Source organism: Mustela putorius, unplaced genomic scaffold, assembly GCF_011764305.1.
Source record: "Mustela putorius furo isolate JIRA1106 unplaced genomic scaffold, ASM1176430v1.1 tig00000596_pilon_pilon_pilon, whole genome shotgun sequence".
In the NCBI taxonomy this organism is placed as follows: domain Eukaryota; kingdom Metazoa; phylum Chordata; class Mammalia; order Carnivora; family Mustelidae; genus Mustela; species Mustela putorius.
In genome coordinates this window covers 8,049,073-8,075,911 of record NW_025421428.1, presented here as the reverse complement: position 1 = coordinate 8,075,911, position 26,839 = coordinate 8,049,073, and the positions used below count along the sequence as shown (strand labels likewise).

Sequence of the window (26,839 nt, the reverse complement as noted above, 5' to 3'; positions counted from 1 at the left end):
ATGAGAGTCAGGTAGACAGCACAGGTAGGCAGTCACCATTCCAGGCCCTTCTATGTTGTCTTGTGGTACATTCAGGGCCAAGGGAAACTCTGCATTTATATGACTTGCCCATAGGCTGTATGGGTCACACTCCCTACCACATGGTCTAAAGTTGGCTCTGGAATAATCATAGCCTTGGATTTTAGAGATCCAAACTCAGAATCTACGCTCAGGAGAACAGCATATTTTATTAATGTACCAATAAAAAGGAAGAGGGAATCTGTTACAAAGAGATGTGCTGTCTTCTTAGGTTCATAGAGAAATACCTCAATAAAATGACTGTAAACCCACAAACTACAGAGAGGTTAAGAAATGATGTCCGTGGAGGATTCTGCCTCTAAGAATTAAGTCGTCCAGAAAGTTGAGGTTTACACAAAAAAGTATACTTCAGACTATAGGAGCAGGAGCAGTGGAAAAAAGAAAACAATTAAAAACAGCCCCACTGAGTGGCGGAAGAGAAACACTGAGAACTTTGGAGCAGATTGGATGGCTATGAAATGTCAAATGGGACCTTGAAGCAGAAGAGACTAACAGAAAGGAAAAGTTAGATGGAGAATTAGAGAAGGGGCCCCATCTTAGCTGTCACTACGCCAGAAACGGTGCGCGAGGAAATGTGCCAAAGAGCAGAATGAGTCTCCCCAAGGGAACCACACCCAGAGAGCCCGTGTGAAACGGCTCCTTTCACACACACACATGCGCACACACATGTATAAACACACAAATGCATGTGCATGTACACGCACACATACACACAAGCACACACAGATATGCACACATATATGTGCATATGCACACACAGGTGCACACAGGCACGCACATGTGCACACAAACACACACGTACACACAGTGTATCGTATCACTGGGAGCAACTGGGAACTCTCGACTTAAGACCCCAGGGCATCTAAACCAAGGAGTTACAGAAAATCTGGACAAATTTGAGAGGAAAGAGGAAGAAGAGTGGCACAAAATAGCGGAAGCGTTACAAAGGGAGTTTCAAGGTGATGGAACCGTTATAACTGGAGATCAAGTTATTACTTGGCCCCTAGGAGAATGGGCTGATAAATCTAAGGCATTAGAACTCTCTAAGGCAGTGGTTCATAGCTCCCGCTGCACATGAGAATCACCTGGGGAACCTTTTCAACACAGTGATGCTTGAGCACCACCCCAGATCAAATAAATCAGTCGGCATCTTGGGCAAGCGTTCTCAAACTCGAGTAGGCATAAGAATCCCCTGAAGGGTCTGATAAAACACTGATTTCTGGGCTCCAGCCCCAAGTTTCTGATCAGTAACACCGGGGAGGAGCCTGAGAATTCTGACTTTCTAACCCATTCCCAGGTGACACTCAGGCCACTGCCCAGGGACCCCACGTTGAGAACCGCATTTTCTAAGGAAAGGCACTGTTAAGGGAGGACAAACGAAATGGGGACCGAGCAGGACAATGAGAGATGGAGGCGGGCCGAGGTTAGATCTCCGGGGCAAGATTATCCCATTTAGGAAGCAGCACTGGGCAATATTTGTTTGTTCAGTGGATGCTTTCTGAATGGCCAGACCATTCATTCCCTCTCACTCTGAGGGACCTCCTAAGACAGTGCCTTCCCAAAAGGTGAAACACAGGAGGACAAGAAACTGCTGAGAAAATCTCCTTGAGGCACGGAACAAAGCAAGTCTGCCCCCTTGGGGATCTTGGTCCTTGCCAGGACTCCAGGAAAACAGGTCACAGTGAGTTTCGATTGAAGCTTCAGCGCAGGCATCTGCCGAGAGCGGTTTTACAGCAAAAGCGAAGTACGGGGATGAGGACGCAGGCTTCTTTAGAACAGTGGTTCTCACACTTTGCTGCACACTGGAATTACCTGGAGAGTTTTTAATCTGCCCTGTGTAAGCTACGACCCTTCGCAATTAAATCAGAATTTCTGGGGGTGGCACTCAGGCACTCAGAGTTTATAGAACTCCCCAGGGGATGCCAAAGGGCAGACAAGTTTCAGGACAGGACCTTGCTATTCAAAGCCTGGCTGATGAACCAGCAGCCCGGGCTATTGCCTGAGAGCTTGTTAGAAACACAGAATCTCGGATCTTATCCTAGACCCACTGAATCAGAATCTGCTTTTGATCAATGTCTCCAGGGATCTGTGTGCACATAAATGTCTCAGAAGCACTGCTCTGGAAGGCCTAAGCGGTTCCAAAGCAAGATGCACTGGCGCAGCCCCAAAAACACCTACTCCAAGACACATAGCTATATCATTAGAGAGAGTTCTCTGTTCATCACTGGCATTCCAGAAACACGAGGCTCTGTGGAACAATGCTGGAGAGAAAGAAGGTGATCTCGAGCAAAATCTGCCAAGTTGTCGACAGTGGCTGCCTTCCCCAGGAGGGGTAGCGAAGCAGGAAACTTGAATTTTTGTTTTCTGTGCAATATACACTTCCTAAATCATGGGTGCAAGTGTGTGTGTGTGTGTGTGTGTGTGTGTGTGTGTGTGTGTGTGTGTGTGTTTGGGACTCGGTGAGGATTATCTGGATTGTGAGATTATGGGATATTTTTTAACATTTTCTTTATTAAAAAACCTAATAAACGGTAGCATTTTAAAAAAAGCAATCTACAAAGCAAAAGCTATTAGGAATACCAAGATGAATTTAGCAAAATCACAATCTTAATAGGATACCTTAATATTATTGCATTGCTTTGTCAAATCAAGTAGCAAAAAGAAATAAAAATACGGAAGCTATGAATAACTTCATTAATAAGGTTATTTACTAGATACATTTCAAAATCTATAATGTACAGACATAGAATACATAATCTTAAACACTGCACCTAGCATTTTTTAAAAAAATGAAACACTTTCCTAGCCCACAAAGGAAATGTAAGCCACATGAGGGCAGAGAACATGAGTCTTGTCACCACCGATTCTCAGTGCCTAACACTGTGGCTGACATAATGTCAGCACTCAAGAAATATTTATTATAGGAAGAAGGCTATATTTTCAAACCTAAATGCAATAAAATAAGAAGTTGAGGAGGAAAGTTTGAGCAAATCAAAAGATCAAAGCATTTGGAATACAAAAGAACCTCTTCCTCAAATAATCTTTAAAGTCAATATAATATTGACTGCAACTCCAGAGAACTTTTCGTGGAATTTTACAAGCTGATTCTAAAATTAATATGGAAGAGCAAATGCACACACATTTACTGAATAAACATTAAACATAACATTTGTGTTCATCTATAAGATTCATAACTTTGCAAATTAAAATGGTGAGAAATTAAAATGGTGAGAAATTAAAATGGTGTGACATTGGTACAGGAGAAATCAACAGGTAAGAGAACTGAGTCGAGTTCACATATATCCTATCCATTGATTTATTAATCTAAATAAGATGCCATATCAAATAGGCGAGGAAGTTATATACCCCTTGACATATGAAAAAATAAAAGTAAATCCTTACCTCACACTATCCATAAGGAAAATTTTCCAAGGGATAAAAGTCCTAAAGCAAAACACAAAACAATTGTGTGAGGAGAAATATAGGAGATTATATGATCAACCTGGGAAGCTTCTTAAATAATGCACGAAACCCAAAAGCCATAAATGCAACGTTTAGTAAAAGTTGACTACTCTATAAGCTATGAGTCTTGCAAATCATTAAAAGACAAACTAGAATAGGAAATGGACAAAGACTATGAACAGGCAATTCACAGAAAAGGAAATGCAAATGGGCAGTAATCATATATAAAAGATGTTTCATTTTACTAGTAATCGGGACGAAATGCAAAGTAAAATAAAGGAACAAATTTACAACCACGAGTTCAGCAAATTTTTTTCAAGATCAAGTATAACAAGTGTTGACAGGATGGGGGTAAAAGATTTATACAGTATGAGAGGAATATAAAATGTATATGAAAATGTACATAGAATGGCATTCCCACTTTGAAGGGCATTTAGGCAGCATCAAAATGAAAAAATGAATATTCTATATAACACCACAACTTTGCTTCTTACAGAAACCCTGGCATGCATTCCTAAGGCAGCTAGTACGTGATTTTTGACTGCAACATTCCCTTTAATAGCAAAATCTGGAAATAATCTTAGCGTCCAAGCAAAATGTGGTTGAATAAACTATATTAAATCCATACTATGCAATAAACTGCAATGGTGAAAATCAGTTTGATGCATAGATACTGACAGGAAAGATGCTATTACTGACAGAAAAAGAAAGATACAGAAGAGCATATACAATAGGATACTCTATATGTTAAAAAAAATCCACAGCAAAACTATTTTCTCTAAGTGCATATACATAAATGCCAAAAAATCGGAACGCCACTCAATATGGCAAAGTGAAATAATGCGGTGCCCCTTTCTGCTCTCATCTAGAATCTTCCTAGAAATCCTATATAAAATATTCCACAAAATTTTCAAAACACAGACCTATTCAATCTCTCTTTCTGTCTCATACACACACACACACACAAATACACATAAATGAAAATGTTCAGATATGAGAAATCAAGAGGGATGTTTTTAAAAACCAGAGCTGTAGATGTGCAAACTAAAGTTCACTAGCCCTGAGGTGAGAGACCAGACATTAAGTAGATAATTAATTTGGATAAGTCTTAAAACAATGCTGAATTATATTTCTAGACAAAATAACATGCATAGTGTGGGAGGGAGTGGTCATCCGATCCCTGGACAGGTTAGGAGAAGGGAGTGAATACCGACTAACCTGGACTTTGGTAATTCAAGCATGAGTTATAAGAATTTAAGCTTATCATCTGAAAGCGGAGAAATAGATGCTAGAACTTCCAAACCACTGGAGGAGAACAAAGGAAGGGAAGGAATAAAGGAATCTGATCCATCACCGACAAGGCAGAAAATAGGAGGAGGGAGAGAATAAGTAGAAAGCATAGGAAACAGCACAAGATGGTCGGAATACAAGTTAGTACTAAAAATAAATATAAGTGGACCAACTCTGCCAATTCAAAGACAAAGATGCTTAGACTGGGGAAGAAAAAAGCGAACAGCTATAAGCAGTGTAAGATTACGTCTCAGGAAGACTGAATATAAAAGAACAGAAAATGTTAAATCAGAGAAATTTAATTAAAAAATAACTTAGAAAGTGGTGTAGCTATATTAACATCCGGCAAAATAGATTTTGAGGCAAAAGTAGAGATAAACAGTGATGTTACATAATGATACAAAACAATTAAGGGAAAAGATGTAAGAATCTTGAGGCACCTGGGTGGCTCAGTCGGTTAAGTCTCCGACTCTTGATTTTGGCTTGAGTTATGATCTCAGGGTCATGATAGCAAGCCACATGTTGGGCTTATGCTGCGTATGGAGCCTGCTTAAAATTCTCTCTCTCCCTCTCTCTCCCTGCCCCCCCAAAAAACCAAAAACATTTAAGAATCTTAAATTTGTATGCACCTAACAACAACCTCAAAATTTTATACAGCCAAACATAGCTGGAATTATAAGGAAAAGCAGACACATCCACAATCACAAAGGGAGATGTTTAATGAACTCTCCCTCATTACATGTCAAGCAGATGAAAAATAAAATTAGTAAAGATAAGGAAAACTTGAACAATACAGTTAACGAGCCTGAATGTGTAAATCTGTTTAGAACCCTGTACTTAAAATTTAGAGATAAATCAATCTTTTTTTAAAAATATTTTATTTATTTATTTGACAGAGATCACAGGTAGGCAGAGAGGGGGAAGCAGGCTCCCTGCTGAGCAGAGAGCCAGATGCGGGACTCAATCTCAGGACCCTGAGATCATAATCTGAGTTGAAGGCAGAGGCTTAACCCATTGAGCCACCCAGGAGCCCCTAAATTAATCTTTTCAAGCATCTATGGAACAGTTATAAAAATAACCAAAAGCTAGACCAGACTAGTCTTTGAAAACTCCAAGACATGCAGATCATATACTCTGACAACAAATAAAATTAGAAATAAATTACAAATAGATGGCTAACACACCCCATTTAGAAAATTTAACAAAAATAAAAGTACTATATTTTAAAAACATGGAAAGCAATACTGAAAGAAGAAAGTGCTTCAAAAAGATGGAAAATCACCACGTTAAGCATCCAATCTAGTAGTTAGCAAAAAAGTAACTAAGTAAACTCAATGGACAATGATAAAAATGAGAACAAAGAAAACAGAGATCAATTATCTATCAATTAAATTAACAGGAGAGAGGAGGAACACCTGAGTGGCTCAGTCAGTTAAGCATCTACCTTCAGATCAGACCCTGATTCCAGGGTCCTGAGATCGAGCCCCACATCGGACTCCCTGCTCTGTGGGGAGCCTGTTTCTCTGCTTCTCCTTCTGCCTCTCCCTCTGTGTGGTCTTTCTCTCTAATAAATAAATAAATCTTTAAAAAAATTAATAGTAGAGAAGATTTTTTAAGTCCCTCAATCAGTTCTTTGCAAAGACTAATAAAATATACGAACCTCTACCATGATTTATCAAGAAAAAAGAGAGAGCAGGCACAAATAAACAATATTAAGAATGAACAGCAGGGGGACAGAACTTCAGACATAATAAATCGTAGGAGGACACTGCAAAAAGTTTATAACAATGAATTAGAAATGTGAACAATTTCATAGATAAGTGTAATTTATAAAAGCGATACAAGAAAGAAGAAACAACCTGAATGGAGTTTTAATCACTAATAAAATGGTATCCATATTTTAGAATTCATCCACAAAAGCAAAACAAAACAAAATCATCCAGCACTGATGATTCTATAGGTGACTTACCAAAACTTCAAGGAATAGAAAATCCTTATTCTTTACAACATGTTTTAGATTTGAATGGGGGAAAAAATGGGAAAGCTCCTTAACACATTTTATGAAGAAGGGACAACATTAATACCAAAATAGACAAGGAAGCTACAAGGACTGCCTGTTGTAAGACATGGGAACATAGACATAAAAATCTAAATATTAAACAAATTGAGCAATGAGTGAAAAATAGAGCAAGACATTATAACAAGCAGAGATTATTTGAGGAAAGCATAGATAGTTTAGAACTTAAAATATTAATGTAATTAGCCCAGTAATATATACATATTTTTAAATTTTATTTACTTTTTAAAGTAATCTCTATACCCAATGTGGGGCTCAAACCTATGACTCCAAGACCAAGTGTTGCATGCTCCACTGACTGAGCCAACCAGAAGCCCCATAGCCCAGTAATACTAAAACAAGCAAACAAACAAACAAACAAAACCATTATCATCTCAACATATGTGGGGAAAAGCACGTGATAAAATTGAATACTTATTTATGAAAAGTTACCTAGGAAATAGAAAGGAGCTTATCTGGTTTTCATAAAGGGTATGTACTGGTCAAAGGGCATAAACTTCCAGCTATAAGATGAGTAAGTTCTGGGGCAGGTACAGCATGGTGACTGAATAATTGTATTGTACATATATAAGTTGCTAAGAGCATAAATCTTAACCATTCTCACAATGACCACCACCATCACAACAAAACTGGTAATTATGTGAGGTGAGGTGAGGAGGTACTAACTAACCTTATGATAATCATTTTGTAATATATACATACCGTAATTCATCACATGGTACAACTTAAACTTGCATGATATATATGTCAATCATATCTAAATAAAGCTGGAAAAAAATAAGGTAAAAAAAAAAGTTTCAACATACATGATAGTACTGAAGAGTGAAAAGCATTTCTGTGAAATTCAGAAAGAAGCAAAAAAAGACCATCACCACCTGTATTCAATATTAGACAAATATAATTGAGGAGACCAAAGACGAAGGATATATGGATTAGAAATGACAGAACTGTCATTATTCCCAGATTTAAAAATCATTGCGTATGTTTGAAAAAATTCCAGGAAAATCTACCAACACACTATCAGAAGAATAGAGTTCCTCAAGCCTGCTAAATACAAATCATATATATAAAAATTGACTGCATTCCTATCCAGTAGGAACAGTTAAAAAGTGTAATTCAAAAAGAAGACACCATTCGCCATGACAACATCCGGAAGATGCGTAAGAACTTTGAAAATCATCAAACTTCCCTGAAGGGCATAAAAGGGCTGAATGCAGGGATAACTAATTCATGTTAGTGGATGCAAAGACTTGGTATCACAAAGATGGCAATTGTGTCTAAACTGAAGGACAGATTTGACACAATGTCATTCCAAAACATCAAGGGAATTCTCCATGGAACTTGATAAGCAGATCCCAAAGTATTTATGGAATTATAAAGGGTCAAAAAGAGCTTTTTTTCCCAGTGTGTGTGTAATCTGCGATGTATTCTTCTGCCGGATATGAAGACTTACTATGAAGCTAGAGTAACTAAAGTAACATGGCATTAGTGCCAAGACAGACAAATAGGTCAAAAGAACAGTAGAGAGAGCCTGGAAACTGAGCCACATGTATATGGAACCAGCACAAATGAGTGACAAAAGAATGGACTGTTCAATAAATGATGCCAAAATACAGGATAATGGAATGATGGAATTAGAATATTGCCATTTTCCAAGATCTGATGAAGCAATGGATCTAGGCACATCAATGGTTGTTAATATCCCAAATATGTGATGTTAGACATTATATACCTAACGGAAATGCACAGAATCTTGGACGAAGTATTCTTGCCAAACGTCATACCTGAATGTCACCAGGTCTCTAAACTAACTGTTTATAGGAAACATCGAGACAGAGGAACATGTTGAATGGTACCACCACAAATATACACTTAGGAAAACTTAGAATGTGGGAGTCTGTACAGAACCAACAGTCTAGTTTCTCAACAAATAAATTTTAAGGTGTGGGGGGGAAGAGGAAGGAGATATCCATGTATTGAAATAGACTTAAGAAAATTCAATCAACTGCAACATATGGAATTTATTTGGATTCTGACTCAAACCAATTGCAAAAAGAAAATTATGGTTTGTAGAAATCTGTTTATTGGTATTAAGGAATTAATGTTTTTTAGACATAATAATGTTATTATGGCTCAAAAGAGACCTGATCTTTTAAAGATTCATGCTGAAATATTTACAGATGAAATTATATGATGTCTGACTTTGCTTTAAAATAATTCGTGAGAGGGAATGATTGGTGCTATGGATGAAACAAGATTGGCAATGAAATGAGCATTCATGGATGATTAAGGATATGAGGTTTATTATCCTGTTTTCTGTATATGTTTGAAATTTTTTCAAGTAAGAGTTCAAAAAGGGGAAAATAATGCTGGAATTACTACTGTCCATATGAGGAAAAGACAAAGTAAAATTCCTAATAATTCCATATACAAATTATACATCATATAAAAAATTAATTCCAGGTGTATTAAAGACAAATTATAAATTGAAACTATCTTGAAACTTTTAGAAGAAAATACAGGAACATGTGTATATGACACGAGAGTGTAAAGGATTTCTTAAGCAAGACAGAAAAAGTTCAAACCATAAAGGCAAACATGAATAAACTTGAGTACATAAAAATAAAGTATTTGCACGCAATAAATGATACTATAAACAAAGTGAAAACAGAGCATAGGCTGGGAGAAGTTATCTGCAACAAAATATTAGTGTCCACAATATATAATGAACTTCTACAAATCAATGAGGGGGGGAAGGGGACTAAGGCTATGTACAGGGACTCTGAAGAGAAAACCTCAACAGTAAATAGATAAATGAAAAGCTCTGCAACCTCACAGGTAATCAAGAAAATCAACTAAAGCGACAAGATAGGTTTTGTATCCATCCACTGGCAAAATTTAAAAATCAGATGGTACCTAATGATGGAGGGTGCAAGGAAACAAGCACTTTTACAGAACATGCTGCTGGTGGGAAAGTATGATCACACTGGAGAGCTTTTGATAATACTGGACCTAGTATGGTGGAAAGTGCCATTTCCACAACCAAATATCTAACCTAGATAAATCTTCCCTGGTGTACCTAAGAAGGCATGGATATGAATGTTTATCCAGTGCTATATGTTATTGTTTAAAAATGGAAACAACTGCACCTTGGAAGGGAAACAGGCAAAAAAGGCATACAATGGAATACTAGTAAGCAGATAAAATGAAAACTCACCTATGTGTATCAACCTGAGTAAATTGCAAAATCTTTTAAAAAGTTATAGATGGTATGCTACGGTTCATGTACACTGAAGAACACACAGAATACTTCTGTGTATTGTTTGTGGATATATGTTTATGTCGTGAACATATATGGATGGGTGGTATCCTTGGGGGGAGAAGGAGAAGGAAGAGATTGGATAGGAGGACTCCCAAACTCTGACAATGGTAAAATGAATACGTTACATCCTTTTCTGGACCTTTCTGTAGGTTTAAGATATTTCATAATTAAGATTCTTTTTTAAAGAAAATGCATTGGCTTAATATCCTCCAAACATTATCCTTGTCACACATTAATTAAAGATGATACAATTTTTCTATCTGGGAAGCCCCAGCTAATTAACTGAAAAATACTTACAACTAATAAGAAACAGTGGCTATCTCTAGGGGCAGAATAATCGATATACTTTCACTTTCTAATCTTTTAAATGGTTTGAATTTTAAAATGATGAACATATATGACTTTTATATTCAGAAACAATAATGATTGTTGCATTTTCAAAATTAAATAAGATGGAAGGGCAAAATGTCAAAAAACGAGCATTTGGGAAGGCGGCCATTAGTAAAATACATGCGGCAGCAATAAAAATTTGAAGTAATATTGGAATAAAAATACAATTCAAGAGAGCAACACAAATTATTAAATAGTAAAAAAAGAAGTACAGATACATGAAGAGAACCACACAACTTGACATAAAGGAAGATGTGAATGACAAACATACAAGAGTAAGTGAGAAATGTTCCAGAAATGGAACATGTTCCAGAAATGTTCTAAATATTTTGCAGAAGTTCTTGGGCTCAACTGCATGGCCTCCTAGGGAATCTGGGGGTCCCTAAACTCACTGAATTAAATGCAAACTTCTCTGCATGTACAAATCCTTCTGGAGAGTATTCACAGCTTCTGAGAGATACTAAAGTAGGCCATTCCAAAGAAATCCAAGAGCTACTACTACTGGTTATTTTTTTGGTAACCGCTTTATTGGATGTAATTCACATTATCAAACAATTCACCCACAATGTGTACACTTTGGTGCCTTTTAGTATATTCGGAGTTGTGTGACCACCACCACAATCAATTCTAGAACATTTCAACTGGACCCTTTGCAACCACTCTTCCAAATACCCCATCACCCCCAACCCTAAGCAACCAACCACTTTCTCTGCAGATTTGCCTTTTCTAGACATTTCATATAAATAAAATCACACAATGTGTGCTCTATTGTGACTGGCTTCTCTCACTTATCATGGTGCTGTCCAAATTCATCCAAGAAGGAGCAGGTGACAACACTTTCTTACTTAGAGCCCAGTAACATTCCACTGCCTGGATCTATCACATTTTCTTTATTCATTCATCAGTTGATGGGCACTTGGGCTGTTCCCACCATTTGGCTACTATGAATAATGCTGCCGTGGATATTTCCATAAAGCTTTTATAGGAGCATTACTTTCGTATGATCAACAGCCATCTGTATGTTTTCTGTCAACCATTTTTTTTTAGATTTGTATTTCTCAACACTTTCTCAGTATCAACCCTGAAAAGTTGAAAATTTTGCTCTCATTAATTACTACAATTATTTTCTTATAGTTTAGATTATTATAATGAGTTTGTTTAATCAACCAATTAAAAATTTAATTTCATTTCTTCCTATCAACAGGAATTAAATACTAAGGAATAAGACTAATTCCTCAGAGATGAGCTCTGGATGGTCACAAACCATTGTAATAGCTGAGATACTCTGCTCCCCAAGAAACAATTTTTTGCCCTCTTGAGGACCATAGGACATATATTGAGAATGTGTGTTTTAGAGCCTGTGCACATTTTTCCTCTATGGGGCAGTCTTTCTATTCTTTTCCTTTTTTTAGGAATGCTTCATATGTTGGAGAACCTGACTCTTTGTGGTGAGTTCCAAATCATTTCCTCCAATCTGTAGTTTCTAAGAATTTAGCTTCTGATGATTTTTGTCTTACAGATTTTTTTTAAAATGTAGTTGAATCTATCAATCATTTTATTTATGGCTTCTAGAAAGGCATTTGCCAGTCCAAGATCAATTCTGCCCAGATTATGAAAAACATTCTCCTATGATTCTCCTCTGATCTACCTGAAATTATTGTGTAAGGCACAAACCAGGGATCCAACTTTTCCCCCAAGATGACTATCCAGTTATCTCAAGACATATTACTGAATGATCAGTCTTCCTCCCACTGATCTGAAATGCCACCTCTATTATACACTAAGCTACAGTGCATATTTGGGAAAATTCTGAACTTCTATCTGTATGGAACTTATGAACTTCTATCAGTGGATCTGTCTATACAAATAAGTAACCGTCCTACACTGTTCCAATATCTGGTGCCCTATTTCTCCCTAATTTCTTGACATTTAAAAAATTGGTTTCCTATTTTGATTTGTTCATTTTTATGTGAATTTTAGAATCAGCTGGTTTCATTAAGTAATACTGTTGGCATTTTAGTGGGAACCCATTACACTGTAAATTTATTTTAAAAGAACAGTCATCTTTGAGTCTTCCTACCCAAGAACATGAGATAACTTTCCATGTTTAAAGTCATCATTTATGAGCCTCTGTATTTCAAAGTTTTAGTCACATATATATCACGTATTTCTCATTATGATAAAATACTCAATATTTTAAGTATCAAGAAAGTGGTATATAAATGCTCTTGATTCTTCTTTTAATTTTGTACCCAACAATATTATTAAACTATCTTATTTTTGTAAGTTTTTCAACTGAGTCTCTTGGGTTATAGCTATACAATCACATCATCCCACCATATCATCTGCAAATAAAGATAATTTAATATCTCGGTTTCTTATTTTCATACCTCTAATATCTTTCTTTAATTACACTGGTTATTTCTGACACAACAATGCTAAATAATAATCCTATATTATATATAGTATTTACATATATATAAATATTATTATATTGGACATTTCTGTTTTACCCTGACTTTAATGGGAATGCTTTTAGTGTTTTCCCCATTAAGCAAAACGCTGGCTTATGGGTTGAGATGAATCTATTTTTATGTTAAACAAGTAGCTATCTCTTCCTATTTTATTAAATGCTTTATAATCAAGAATAGATACTGAACTTTGTCAAATGCCTTTCAGTGTTTATGGAGATGATCTTGTGATCTTTCTCCTTAGACCTATTAATATGATAAATTCTATTATTAGATATTTTACCAACATTTTATTATGAAATTTTTCAAACCTACACCAAATTTGCGAGAATGTTGCACTGAAAAAGCATGTTGTCTACTCCCTACATTCTGCCATTAACTTTACTGTTCTTGCTTCATTGCACAAATAGATGTTTTACAATATTGATTTTCACCAATTTTAACTAATTCTATTAGAACCTAGAATATTGAACCATTCTGGTATGCTGTATTAAACACTTGGTCATAGTGTATTAGTTTTGTTTTGTTTTTAAGCATGGTTGTATTTTGTTTGCTATTATTTTAATTTGGACTTTTGTATCAATATTCACAAATGTATGCATATGTGATACGCATGGGCATCTCTGTGTCTCTGGTGCTTCACAAAACATCTGGACATTCAAAAAAAATTTCAGGGGGTGCCTGGGTGGCTCAGTGGGTTAAGCCGCTGCCTTCGGCTCAGGTCATGATCTCAGGGTCCTGGGATCGAGTCCCGCATCGGGCTCTCTGCTCAGCAGGGAGCCTGCTTCCTCCTCTCTCTCTCTCTGCCTGCCTCTCTGCTTACTTGTGATCTCTCTCTGTCAAATAAATAAATAAAATCTTTAAAAAAAAAAATTTCAGGCCCCAGGACACTTTAAATGGCGTTGGAATTATCCGGCACTTAAAAAAATTGGTAATTTCCCCTGGAAAACTCTCTGGGACAGCTTATTTTTCCAAGAAGGTGTGTAAATCTTTGGTGGCATTTTCTGTTTCTTTTATGGAAATTTGTGGGTTTATTATTTCTTTCTCCTCTGGAGTCAATTTTGACCAATCATGTTTTTTCTAAGAAAAATATCATTTCTTCTAGTTTCCAAGCTTATTTGCATTAAGTTGAACAAAGTATGTCTTACAATATTCTATTTGTATTACTTCCCAACTGTCATGATTGTTCTGTGTAGTTTTATTTTCTCTCAGTTATCAAACCACAGATACATTCTTGGTTTTTTCCCAAAGGACTAGGACCTGGATTTAGCAACGCTATTTTTTCCCCTCTTTTCTAATTCCTTGATGTCCCCTTTTTTCTTTTCGATTTCTTCCTCCTGACTTTTTAAGGTTTAACTTTTTAATTTCTTGATGCACTTTTGTTCATTCTTTCTTTATCACTAATATACATATTCAAAAGCTATCAGTATTCCTCTGGGCACTGTTTTACCTCTCATAGACCTGACAGATAGGATTTTCACTATCCCTATTTTCTGAACACTTCGAAGTTTGAGGTTTGATTTCTTCTAGACCTAAGAATTGTTTGCAAGTTCTGCCTAAATTTCATAGGCAGAAGAAAATTTGTATGTGCATATTGTAATTTTTAGTTTTGCTGCATTCTGATCAGAGAATGTTATCTCACTATTCCTACCTTTGTTTTCTTTTTGAATTAACACACAGCCCACTTCGTGAGTCAACAGAAGCACCTGAAAGTAATGCACAATCACTGTTTTTAATGGTTAGTCAGTGTAATTACATATCAGACTTATCTCAATAGTTACATTTTTAGGTGTTTTATATTATTACTTTTTATGTATATGTCATGAACTCAGAGAAGTTAATTAAAGCTTCTTATTACCAATTTGTCTCTGTTTCTTCTTGCATCTCCGTGGTGCTAGATACATAGATATGTGTAACTGTTTTCATTATGAGTTGTAGAATTTGACATTACAAATGTCTCATCTTTGTATATTCATCTTTTTATATGGCTGATTTCATGTGTGTTTGTGTATACATGTATATATATCTGATACATATATATCAGACTATTGATGGACCCAGGGCCCCCAAATCTCTAGAACATTTGCATACCCCAAGGAAGAATACCTCACCCTTAGTGGGCTCTGGACAAGCAGATTAGATTAGAGAATTATCTTAAAGAGCAAGACCCACAGACAGAGCTCTAGGAAACTCAGCAATAGAGGCAGAAAGCCTTTCTGACAAAGGCTTCATTCTGAGAAATGAAAAAACAAAACAAAACAAAACGAAAACCAGTTACACAGACAGACTGCTATGTAAGCCTTTCATGGTAACAACTAAAAATGTAGGGAAAGCCACATGGCCCATCTGTGCTCCATTCTACAGAAATCTTCTCCTATGAATCTAGGAAATGACATTTTTTTTTCATTTAAGAAACAAAAGAGAAATATAACTCCAAACAGAGGCTTTTACAGGGGGAAAAAAGACAGAAATAAATGAAATACTATCTTGTAGACAAAGAGAAGACATGTGGACATAAAGTTAAATGGATTGAGAGCAATTAAGAACTTGGGATTAGCTCTGAAAGAGCAGCATGGGCCAGAAATAGAAGAGCTCAGATACAGGATGGCCAGACAACAGGGAGATTAACAAAAATCTGGTGCAACTGGAGAACAAAGACAAGAAAATCACAATTCTGAAATGAGGATTAAATTAGAAGGAACAAAGGGGCCCTTGGATGGTTTAGTTGATTAAGTGTCCAACTCCTGATCTTAACTCAGGTCATGATCTCAGGGTTGTAAGATTGAGTCCTGTGTTGGGCTCCACATTGGACATGAACCCTACTTTAAAAGAGAGAGATACAGGAAGAATAAATTGGAAGGACCACAAGGGAGAATAAACACTGAGACAGGTACAGTTAAGGAGACAGAGGACATAAAATAGACTAGTGAAGAAAATCAAACAGAAACAAAGAAAGAGATAAAAGGGATCTGAGAGAAAGTGGTCTAGAAGTCAGGCAAAGGAGATCCAACTTATGTATAATTGAAGGCTCTAAAGAATAAAGCCTAAACAATTAACAGAGAAAGTACTCACTTAGAAACTGAATTAAAAAAATATATTTTGGACCAGAATTAGATTTGAATCTAAAAATTTAAAGCATGCGCGCGCACACACACACACACACACACAGTCCCATGAAAATTATCTAGAATGGTCAATGCTGACAGTTAGCTTAGTGATATTATTGTTCCTTAAGGATGAAATAAAAACCTTTAGGCACCCACCTAAAAAGTCCAAGTGACTTCTATGCAAAAGAAAAGGATAGCATCAAGATTTGATACAGTAACATTTTATGTTTTCAAAATGGAGCAATATTTTATAAATATTTAAGGGAGACAAAGGGACACAGATTTTATATCCAAGCAAGCTTTTCTTCAAATGTAAAGGCTACCAAATAGTTATGAACACGCAAGATCCATGCACTGTGGGTCCACTTGAATTCTGTGCTCACAGGGCATCACAAATGCTGTACTCAAATGCGGCAGCAAGGAACTGGCAGATGTATATTGTGTATTTCTCCTCTGCCCATATATGTGATCCCCTGCTCATTGGACTTGACTCACAAAACAGAGATAAAATTATTAACAGAATCTCAAAACAGCAAAAGCAGAGCATGAAGCAGAGCCCTGTGTACAGGTTACACACTCATGAATCCATCTCTGGGTGACGCATAGTGTCCAGTAAGCCAGATCCCTTCCAACTTGTCTCCCTCCTCTGTTCTCTTCCTACAACCTTTCTCTATACCAGAGCCAGTGGTATTTCTAAGACAGAATTCATGTCCAGCTCCTGCTCATCACACCCCTTCCCACTGCTCTCTTTGCCTTCGTGGTAATATTCATTCAAAGTGGACCTGCCCCCTTTTCTCCTCTCCTCCCTTGCTCTCCTGCCCCACAGCCACACTCCAGGGCCTGCTCAAACCAAACCCAGCATCACATATCCAGAACTGAATCCCAGTTCTGCACTTCACCTCCCAGATTACTCCTTCTCCAGTTTCCCCAGCTCGGGAACCAACACTTCTATCTAGTTGTAGAAACCCTGAAGTCATACTTGACCCTTCTTCTCCCTCAAGCCCCACATTTATCAAGCCCCACATTTAATCTACGCTGCCTTTCAGGAATCATCTCTTGAACATTTTCATGTCTATGCCCCTGACATTCTGGCCCATTTGTCCTTCCTTTTCATCTACATTGCAGCTGTCTCTCCTGGAAGCAACCCATTCTCCTCACTCACACCTAGCATGGAAGCCTCCAGGAAAGAATGTCATAGTCACAAAGACTGGTGACTCTAATAAATCAAGGTCTCCAAATTCATATGGGCTCACAGTCTCTCCCTTCTGCCTTTCCAGAGGACACAGGGAATCTTCCCCTAAGATTACTATCTCACTAGAAACTAACACTTCAAAGCAATTAAAAGAGAGTTAAGGTATCCGATATGCTTGGAAACTGTAATAGCTAACATTTACATAGCACTTGCTTTATGCAGCCATGTTCTGTGGTGGTCTTTACATGAGCTGATATTCATTTCAATGTTGACTGCCAGTTATAGAAGTAAAAAAAGTGAGGAACATAGGGCTTAAGTGACATGCCCAAGGTCAAACAGCTAGTGAATAGCTCAGCAAGGATTCAAATCCAGGCAGACAGGCTCTAGGGCTCCTAGACTTTACTATGGTACTTAAGAGATCAAAGAAGTATTTAGAAACAGATGCTAATAAAAACGTACTTGTCAAAACTATGGACATAGCTAAGAAACAGTTAATGGGACTTTACGGCATCAGTATCAAGAAACAGGAAAATGGAAAGGGACAAAACAGCACAAACTGAATATGGAAAGAATTAATATAAAGATACTCATCAATGAAAGAGTGAAGAAAAAAAGCAGGGATGAACCAAAGCAAACATTTTTCTTGAAAAAAAAAAAAAAACATTAAATAGCAAGATAGTGCTATCTACCTAATAAGAATAAAAGAGTGGGGCACCTGGGTGGCTCAGTGGGTTAAGCCTCTGCCTTCGGTTCAGGTCATGATCCCAGGGTCCTGGGATCGAGCCCCACATCAGGCCCTCTGCTCAGCAGGGAGCCTGCTTCCTCCTCTGTCTGCCTGTCTCTCTGCCTACTTGTGATCTCTGTCCGTCAAATAAATAAATAAAATCTTTTTTTAAAAAAAGTATTGTGACTCTGTTCTAACAAATTCAATAACCTATATGAGATACTTGAACATATAAGAAAATATAAAATGCTGAAATTTGTGCAAGAGACAACGAGCTTGAATAGATATGTAAATAGACTCGAACAAATAAATACTAAGAAAAATAAAACTGGTCATCAGGTATCTCTTTCTCCACCCCACCTCACCCCACAATAATCCAAGGCCCAGATGGTTTTTTGAGAGAGTGCAGATGGTTTTATACAGGTGCTGCATGTGAATCCCACGAAACTTCTAAGGGACAGTTATTTTCCATTTTATTCAAGTTGTTCCAGAAAACAGAGAAATAGCAAACTCTGCCCAGCTAATCCACTGGGGCTAATATAATCCTGCTTCTAAAACCAGATAGGAACTAGGCAAAAAGGAAAATTGTAGGCCTATATTACTCACAAGCAGATGCAAAAATCCTAAACAAAACATTGCTAACTGGGGGCGCCTGGGTGGCTCTGTCAGTTAAGCGTCCAACTCTTTGATTTCGGCTCAGGGTTGTGAGATTGAGCCTGGCATCTGGCTCTGTGTTGGGCCTGGAACCTACTTAAGATTCTTTTTCTCCCTCTGTCCTTCCCCCACACCACTCTCACTCACTCTCTCAATAAATAAATAAATAAATAAATAAAATTAAATCACTACCTGAATCCAAAGTATTAAAAATACATTAAAAATGTATTAGAAATAATACATAATATTCAAGGAATTCATGGATAGTTCAGCATCAGAAAACTCTTCCATTTAATTCAAAGTTAACAGAGGGAAAGAAATAATGTATGATAATCTAAATTGGTCATTTTATAAGAATCAGAACATTTTTATGATTAAAAAAATTGCTCAAAACTTGAAGTGGCAAAAAATTTATTTAATTTGATAAACTCTCTACATCCCCAAAAAAGTAATATACACAACAGAAAAATTTTAGGCATATATATCTTCATATCCCAGACAAAAACAAGATGGCCCTAATAATATCTCACACTGTTTAACAAAGTATTAGAAATTCTAATTAACACTATAAGGAAATAAGATTGTAAAGTTTGGAAGGAAAGACCTAAAACTGTCATTATTTATAGATATGACTAACTTATCTAGATAGGCACCAACAGAATTAACAGACCAATTATTAGAACAAGAAAATTCAGCTAAAATTGCTCAGACATGAGATTCACTTACAAAAATCAATATTTTCCTACACCAGCAACAGCCAACTAGAAAATGTAATAAGAAAATGAAATACCAAGATGTAATAAATATAGTATGTAATAAAAGAAATCATAAATAGAACAAAGTACAATTAAAAAATCACATCACAATTGCAACAAAAATTACTTATCAGAGAATTAAACCAAGAATTTAAAAGGACCTCCATGAACTGAACTTTAAAACTTGAATCAACTGATAAACTAAACTTTGGAGAGAGTGACTTAATATTAAAACCAAGTCAACTCTCCCCAGTCTAATGAAGAAATTCTCTGCAATCCCTTTCATAAGTACAATTCTATGTATAAGAGTAAGTATATGTGTATGTTCTTTGAAAAGGAAACTTGGTAAATCTACACTGAAAATTATGTGGACTAATGGAAGATACATGCAGAACAAAGTCAACTTTCCAAAACAAAACAGCAAAGAGGGGATGACTTTCCCTACCAAACAGTACTTTAAAAAAGCCTCCTGCAGAGCTGGCACAAGAACAGAAAACACATCAATGCAAAAACACAGAGAACCCCAAGACCTACCCACATAAGCGTGCGAACTTAACAGAGGTAAAGGAGATAGGAAGAGGATGGATGATTTTAGACTAGTGAAAAATGGCTCTCTCTACTAAGCAAATTATAACCAAATCCCTGTTCATCCTCATGCATGAGGGGAGGGCGTGCTTTAAGTAAACTAAAGATCTAAATGTGGAAGCTAAAAATCATAGGGCTAACAGAAACAAATGGGGGAGGATCTCTCTGGGCTCAGAGAAAAGCAAGGAGGCTTACTTATCAACCCTTGAAAAGCACAAACCATCATGCACAAATTTGCTGGATTTGATTACATCAAAATTAAGAAGTAGTGTTTAATAAAAAAAATAACATGGGCCAATTAAGAGTCAGATGATAGGATTGAGATTTTTTTTCAAAGCCTAAAACTGACAAGGGATTAACATCTAGAATATACAAGGAACTCTGTAAAGCAATACTAAGAGGGCATCAAGTCCAATAGAAAAATGGGCAAATGATATGACAGGCAATTTACAGAAAAAGAAACCCCCAAAGCTAATAAGCACATGAAGTGATGCTCAAACTCATTAGCGGTCAAAGAAATGCAAATTAAAACAAGATAGCACTTTACACCTTTAGACTGGCAAAAACTAGAAAGCTGGGTAATACCAATTAATGGCAGAAATGAGGAAGATCGGATCCCTCACACATGGCCAATGGGAGTGTAAATTGGTAAAGCCTCTTTGGAGAGTCGTCCCATAGTACTTATGCAAATTAAGCACACACACACTCCAGGATCCACGGGAATTCTAACATATGTGCACAATGAGAAATCTACAAGGATGCTTGCTGCAGGTTTGTGGGAGGGACAGCGGTCCTCTGGGTTGGCCCTCACTGTTATTATGAAGCAAATGATCGTAAGGACACATAGTGACATGGATAGATCTTAAAAACAGTATTACACAATACATACAACTTACATAAACTGTAAATACATACACGCCCCTCCCCCAGTGAGCACGTGTCTTTCTAAAACCTGCAGCAGACGAGCCACATTTGTCTTGTCCGTCCATATCAGTACAAAGTCACTGATGTGATGATCTCTTATTATACATTGACCTAATGGGATCTTTTGTATAATGTGGAAGCAATCCAGATCAACTCGGACTATTTTATGGCAGAGGATGGGAGAGTTAAGATAGCCTTGGAACAAAACGACGAAACTACAAACAACTACGGCTGTCCTGTTTTGGACCATCTTTTCTGATAGGACCAGAAAAGAATGTGTTCCCCAAATCAGTGGCTGCACCCTAGGTATCTGAGGATCTAGCAATGAATCTGCTTCAGGCACGATACCACACCCAAGAGGGTAGCTGCCGTCCGCACCGTGGTGAATGAAAAGTGGAACAATGCTTTTTCGGGCAAGAGGGGAGGCCTCCATGACGAGCAGGGGCAGCCCCTCCGTTCAACCCTTTAGGCGGGAAGACAGCACAGGCCAGGCAAGTCCGGGGCTGCCCGCTGACGGAGTGTTCACCTAATGGCTTCTCTTTTATTTGTGAAGAACTGCCTTTTACACATATCATTATTTGGGGGAGAATTTTCCCAAATCTTTGTTCCTTAAAGATGCCATTTTCGAAGGCCACGCCATATTCCATCCTCTGGAAATGTACAATTCATTTGGCCAATCCCCTGCTGTTGGCCGGTGGGCACCCCCTGGAGCAAAGGGCATCAGCCCCATCCACGGGGGGCCAATGGCTTTCAGCACTCTGCTCCATGGAAGCCTGGCTCCCCCTGCTCTGGGGTCCTCTTTTGGGAGCTTCTCCAACACAGCTCTGTCTATGTGAACCCCAGCTCCACCTCGCCCACCCGAGACAAGCCTGGCAGCGGGGTGGGGGTTGGGACTCCCCAGCACTGTCCCTGCATGGCTGTGCATATCCAGCCAACCCGCAAACCCAGAAAGTCACTACACACTCATACAGACACACACACACAGTGCAAATACCCACTCAGCACTTCTTAAAGACACAAATGTTTATCCACAGACACATCAGAGTACACAAACCATTGTGAACCCAGAGACCATCCAAATATACAAACAGACACTTGCACAGATGTACACACACTCACATAATACATACATGTATATGATGACACACAGGTACACAGATACCCCAATCCACCCCCACCCCAAACCCACTATTCCCAGAACCTTCCCCATCCTGGCTAAGGGTGATTCTCTCTTTCTGGTTTCTCAAGCCAGAAATCTCGGGAGCCATCCCCGACTACACTCTCTAACCATACATCCCAATCCGTCAGGACATCTGGTTTCCAGGACTTTCCCCAAATAGCCATAATAAACCACTTCTCACCACCTCCAGCCTTACCATGGACCCCTGGACTACCTGGGCTAGGCTCCTAACTGGCTTCCCTACTCTGCCTTTGCCCCAGAGACTACTCTGAAAGCACCACTGTGATCCTTTTAAAAAGCTGGTTAGAAAACACCACACTCAGAACCCTGAAAAGAGCCCACAATTCACCCACAACTAAAAGCCAAGTCCCTAGGAGAGAGCCAAGGATTCTGTGAACTGACCCCCATCGCCTGACTCACAGAGAGTCCCTTATAATTCTCTCTTACTCACTCCACCTCTTTACTCATCCTTGAACTTGGCCCTGCATTCCCACTGTAGGGCCCTTACGCTGGCTGACCCCCCCCTTCCCTGGCCCATGTGATGTAATACATAATTTTCAAGAACTGTTTAGGTCTATCATCTATTGTCTGTCTCTGTTAGAATGAAAGCTGCATGAAGATACCACCTTTATTTTGTTCCCTGAAGGACAAAGAGAGAGTAGCACGACAGGTGCTTGGTCCATATCTGCTGAATGAGAATGAACGCGTCATGCGGACATACTCACACACACCGTCCCCACAAACACACGCCCACGTGTGCACGCTGCCAAACACACATGCTCAGACTCTCAGGCCCTGACCTGGGAACCACGTATATTCTGAGACCCCCGGATACATAGGCAGACATTCAGTACACATACTTGCATACACACACACATTCACACGGGCATCAAGCACACACAGAAAACACATGCTGTTCCAGCCACCTACTGCCGCCTAGAAAACTACCCCAAACTTGGTGGCATGAAGCAACGACAGCTGACCATGCTCCTGGCCTCTGTGGGGGTGGCTCGTGACTGCTCCGCCGTGACAAGAGCCTCAGCTGGAAAGAATCAAAAGGCTGGAGACACCTTTTCTCCCATGTCTGGCCCCTGGCCTGAGATGACCCCCATGGCTGGTGTCCTGGGCCATCTCTCTCCCTCCTGGTCTCCAGGTCTCTCTATGAGGCCTCTCTAGCACGGGGGTCCAGGAGCCAGTGGTTTCTGAGATGGCAGCTCAGGACTCCAAGAGTGACTGTTCTTAGGGGCAAGGTGGGCGCTGCAAGGCCTCGTATGACTTCGCCTTGGAAATCACACCATGTCCCCTCTGCCACGTTCATGTAGTTGAAGCAGTCACAGGCCTTCCCAGATTCAGGTGGCAGAGGACAGAGACCCCCACCTCTTGATGGGAGAAATGTGAAGAAATGTGACCCTATATTAAAATCGCCACACAGGTGCACATATAGGGACGATTACACACACACACACACACACACACACCTATGCACACACATACACACAATACACACCTATACACAGACATAACCATGCATACAGTCTTAGGTCTTGTCCTCAGAGCCTCTGCTTTGAGAACAAACTTTGAAAAATATATATGTGTTTGAACACGCATGTAATATGGACCCAGTCACACAAATACACCCACATCCAGGTACACATGTGTGCACTCACATGCCTATGTACACATGCTCATGGTCACGGGCCCTGCCCTGGCGGTGTCCACCCCCGTAACTGTAGCCGCACCTGCTTGCTCCTTGCCCCGTGCAGGGGGCCAGGATGGGCCGGAGAGCCTTGGCTGGTTATGGGGTGCGCCTTCTCTCCTCATCACCCTCTCCTCGTGGCTGGGGCCTGGCAAGAAGGAAAACAAATAACCTTGCAGTGTTTAAATAAGCAAAGTTTTGTGCAAAGCAGAGGTTAATGTCCTTTATTGTTCAATGTCATGTTTATGGTGGATTGGTGGAGGGAAAAATGTGATTAATTGCCCCGAAGCCCACGGATCTACAATTATTTGGTTGTTGTGAACAAATAAAGGACTACAGTATTCATCATATTCAAATGAGGCAGCAGAATAAATGATGGCGGGCCGGGTAGGAACAAAACCTAGGCGTGTTCCCGCACAATCGGAAGGCGACTGGCACCTTGTCAACCAGACGCAGGGTGGTGGCGGGAGCCGAACCCGTTTGTCTCTGTACCGCCAGCAAGGGCTGGACTGACCCTGCAGGTGCCGGCGTTAATTCATGTCACACCTCGCGCCTCCATCCTTCGTGGTATGAAAACCAGGCGCCAATTTTGTAATAAAGACTTGTTTCCGACGAGGCCCAGTTTGGGGCGGGGGCACAGATCTTCATTAAAGCCCCTTTTCCCGGGCCACGCTCGTTACAGAGCACAGGTACTGGCTAAATGTGTCCGATCATTCATCATGATTTTGCCCTCCACTTTGTCACAGCGTGGGGATTTAAGGAAGATAGATGGTACAAGATGTTGTCTCCTCCACAGACGCTTTCTGCTCTGGTAAGTGTGTCCGATGCAGAATTATTTTGCCACTTTATTATTTCCTAGTGAGTGTTTGTCAGAGCTTCGCCTCTTGGAAGGAGCGAGTTGTTTCCTGTCACTCAGGGATGTCTCGGGAGCCGTGATGCTTGGCTGGGCTTGCCAGCCAGCTGGAACCTGGGCAGGGTCCCCAGGCAAGGCTGGTGGGGGGGTGGTCCTGGGAGTCTGGGCCACAGGGCGAACGTCAAATCCAACAGAAATGGGGGGGGCAGGCTTTAGGAGAAGCTGGTCACGGGGGCTTTGGATATGCTGGGTTGGGGGAGTCAAGGGGGCATATTTCAGGATCTGGCCTGGCTGTAGGCCAGCCCGCTGGACAGGGAGCTGTTCGAACTAGTGTCCAAAGGGCTGTAAGAGCTTGGCCTTGAGCTGAGCCAGCTGGAGAGGGTATGGGCAAGGCTGGGGCCCTGCGGGGCTGCTGATGGCCTTAGAGCAGTGTGGCCAATTCTGGTACCCACTGCTGGCACCAGATGAGCTTCCTGCCCCAATCAGGATGGCTGAGGGGCCGTGATGTGACCAGGAGGGGTGCCAGGTGGGTGAAGATCACAGCGTGAAGCCCCAAGTCTAGCCCAGAGCCCAGGGAACTCTTGGGAATATGAAACTTCATTCAGGGCAGTGCTGAGCTTCAGAGGGGAGGGCCCTGGAATCTGAGAGCGAATCTGGCCCTAGGGAGAAAATAGGGAATCTGGGGACCATCAGTCCGTCCTGTGGTCCTTCCTCAGTTGTGTTTGCTTTGCAAGGGTCTCTCCACTGACCCCATCTTCCCGGGTACCCGCTTCCCAGTGACTTCCCACGACTCTTGCCTGGGCCAAGGATGCTCATCTGTCTCAGCCTCTCCAGCACACAAGAGTGAAATCTACTTTGTCTTTGCTCCCAAACCCCCTCCCCTGATCTGATTGGTGAATCTAGGAGGAATGTACCCCAGAGGTTTTGGGGCAACACAGAACCAAGCCAAGAAGAGCCCAAGCAGAGGTACCTGGGGCCCAGGAACCTATGTGAGGGCGCCCACCTTTCTCTGGCACCCAGATATCACTGCCAGAGTCCACCTTGCTAATGTGTAGATATCTCTCCCTCCTCAAACTGTCTCCAGAGGCCGCATGATGTAGGATAAAGAGCTCAGCCTGAGAATCCGGCAAGCCTGGGCCCAAAGCACTAACTTGCCATGATATTATTTTTAAGCCTCTGTTTTCCCAACTGTAAAATAGGGACAATGAAGGTCTTGCCATGGCTCCTGGCACGTTCTGTCAACCCAGATGTTTCCCCCCCCCCTTCTCTCTCTGGTTGCTGGCTGCTGGGAGTCCCACTCCCCCCTGACCTGTCTCACTGGGCCTGGGCTTCCTGGCTGGCATCCAGGGTGTCCGCAGGTGAGGCAGCCGACCTCATCCGCCGGGGGCTGCTCTTCTGTCCTCGGCACTCCGCCGTCCACCCATAGTCAACAGCCTCAGAGGGAATCTGTTTGCAGCCACTAACTCCCCGGCCCTTGCCCACCCTTCCTCCAGGCCCTGGCTGAGCCCTGGGACACAGTGCCTGCCCTGGGAGGAGGAGATAAAGAGGGTAGGGGGTTGGATGTGAGCAGACGCTACTCCAAACACACGTCGCCGCCGCCAGGGGCCTCTGCCGGCGCGGGTCTCAGGCCGAAAGTCCCAGGTGATGGGTCTTCACTTACCGAGCCCCGACTTCGGTTGGACCCGCTGCGCCTCGCCGGGCGGGAAGCGCCGTCCTCACCCCCACTTTGCAGCTGAGCAAACTGAGTCCGCAGACGCAGGGACGTGCTCGAGATCTCGCTGGGAGAGATTCGAACCCGCGAGGCTTCTGGCGTCTTAATCCCGTGACTGCGGCCCGCAGATAGGCTCGCCGACCAGCGGCCGCGACTGACAGGCACTGCATCCAATCAGAACCCAGCCCCGCCCCGGCTTTGGTTTTTCCTACTCCGCCCACTTACAAACCCCTGGCTCCCCATTCCGGCGGGGTTTTCCCGTTAGGAGCCCCACATCTGCGTTTCTGTGCAGTTTTTACGTTTAGGGTCTAGTTGCCTTTTTTCTCCCTCGTTTATTAGGATGTTGTCTTTTGTGTCTTGTCTCCCAC

The 26,839-nt window shown here is 40.4% G+C and overlaps 1 long non-coding RNA gene across 1 annotated transcript in view; it reads right to left on the bottom strand.

Annotated features, from left to right (window-relative positions):
- Window positions 1-26,585, bottom strand: part of LOC101687712 — a 33,884-nt gene extending 7,299 nt beyond the window's left edge. The window contains exons 1-3 of the long non-coding RNA XR_199794.3: window positions 26,421-26,585; window positions 23,951-24,055; window positions 3,481-3,522 (exon numbers count right to left, since the gene is read on the bottom strand). This is a non-coding gene — a long non-coding RNA (uncharacterized LOC101687712). The remainder of the gene's footprint in view (window positions 1-3,480; window positions 3,523-23,950; window positions 24,056-26,420) is intronic.
- Window positions 26,586-26,839: the final 254 nt, after the last annotated feature.